This window comes from Priapulus caudatus, unplaced genomic scaffold (genome assembly GCF_000485595.1).
Source record: "Priapulus caudatus unplaced genomic scaffold, Priapulus_caudatus-5.0.1 Scaffold56, whole genome shotgun sequence".
In the NCBI taxonomy this organism is placed as follows: domain Eukaryota; kingdom Metazoa; phylum Priapulida; class Priapulimorpha; order Priapulimorphida; family Priapulidae; genus Priapulus; species Priapulus caudatus.
In genome coordinates, this window is record NW_014577117.1 from 246,317 (window position 1) to 248,039 (window position 1,723).

Below are 1,723 nucleotides of genomic sequence, written 5' to 3' on the forward strand. Positions count from 1 at the left end.
TGTGTGTGTGTGTGTGTGTGTGTGTGTATGTGTTATAAAAAGGCCTTCGCCGCTAGCAGAAATAGGAATGTATTCACGCATTCTACTATGAGTACGGACCTGGAGATAAAAAATGCGGAAATGGGTAAAACGGCGGAATAAAATGTGTACTAAATATGACTGCACTACTTGTGTCAGCAGGTGATAATCCCATGCCAAACTTGTCACGTCTATATTAAATCTTTGACCGACTGGTGTCACTCAGTTGTTTTATCTCATTTATCAACGCTTCTTATACAATTGTTTTTAATTATTCTTTCTACCAAACCTTATGCCTATAATAATGAATTAAATCTAATCTAGTTTCATAATCAACAATATAAATAAATCTATATAACATCAAGATACATGCATGTGCTGTGCAATACGTCAATTTTTCACATAGGCAATTTCGCATATAGCGGATGATGGTCTCTCAGGACACAACACTTCATGCACATTACGCACAATATATAGAGGGAAAGAGTGTGACGGGTAGAGAGGCGTCGATTCCCGGTTGCCAGGTAAAAAATAGGCCATTCCAGGTTAATTAAAATCGCAATTTTCGGCTTAGCCCCGTCCCGATTGACATCTATTATCGAATTACGAAAAATATATCCGGTGTTTTCCGGTTCCCCAAATAATTAAAATGGTCCAATCCAGCGTCCCGAAAATAATCGTTCCCCTTCTCCTTCACACACACACGCACACACACACACACACACACACACACACACACACACACACACACACGCGCACACACACACACACAAACACACACACACGCACGCGCACACACATCAGCCACAGAGCAACGCTGTCACTGAACTACCGTGGACAGCTATAGTGCGCGCAGCATTTATTATTTCTTAATCATATTAAGCAGTTAATCACTAGCGATTTCATCTAATTTAACTACAAGTTTAATGTTATTAACTCTTTGACGGCATTGTATAAGGAGCTAATAATACACATGAAGAAGTTATTATTGGCTCTTGATTGTATCGCTCGCAATCCAAACTGCATATACGCAACTCCCATAAAAATACCTCACAGACCAATGTTTATATCCTACGAGCACAAACGTACTTTTATTAATAGAAGACAAATCATACATAACAGCAATTGTTGCAATTATTGGGTTCTGATCGATAATCAACTATCGAGGAATTACAGTCGTCACCGGTTCAAATAAGCATAAGATTTGCTCACCAGGTGGCGTTCAGTAGCAAGCAGGAAACATGAAGAAACCTACAGCGGAGGTTAGGTGACATATGGGGCTGCGCTTCATACTATACATTACACGTTGATAATCAAAGGAGATTAACAAAAGTTCAGACGCAGAACTTAACGCGTGCTATGTCAATACGAAGTTGCACGTTGGAGCACATTCGATAACAAACAATAATAAAAAAACTTTTAAACACGTTAGCTTATATGTTCACATTTATATACATTCCCTCCCATCCACGCACGCACGTACGCACGCACGCACGCAGTAAATCATTAAACCTATAGGTTAGGATATATATATATATATAAAGAGAGAGAGAAAGAAAGAGAGAAGTAAAATCACACACGTACACCCATGTAGATAAAAAACAAATTCAAATAATAGGTTAAGGGTGTTTAAAGTCTAATTAACGAGCTTTCGAGATGTATACATCTCTTCATCAGGTTTTCAGCTGACATGATATATATATAT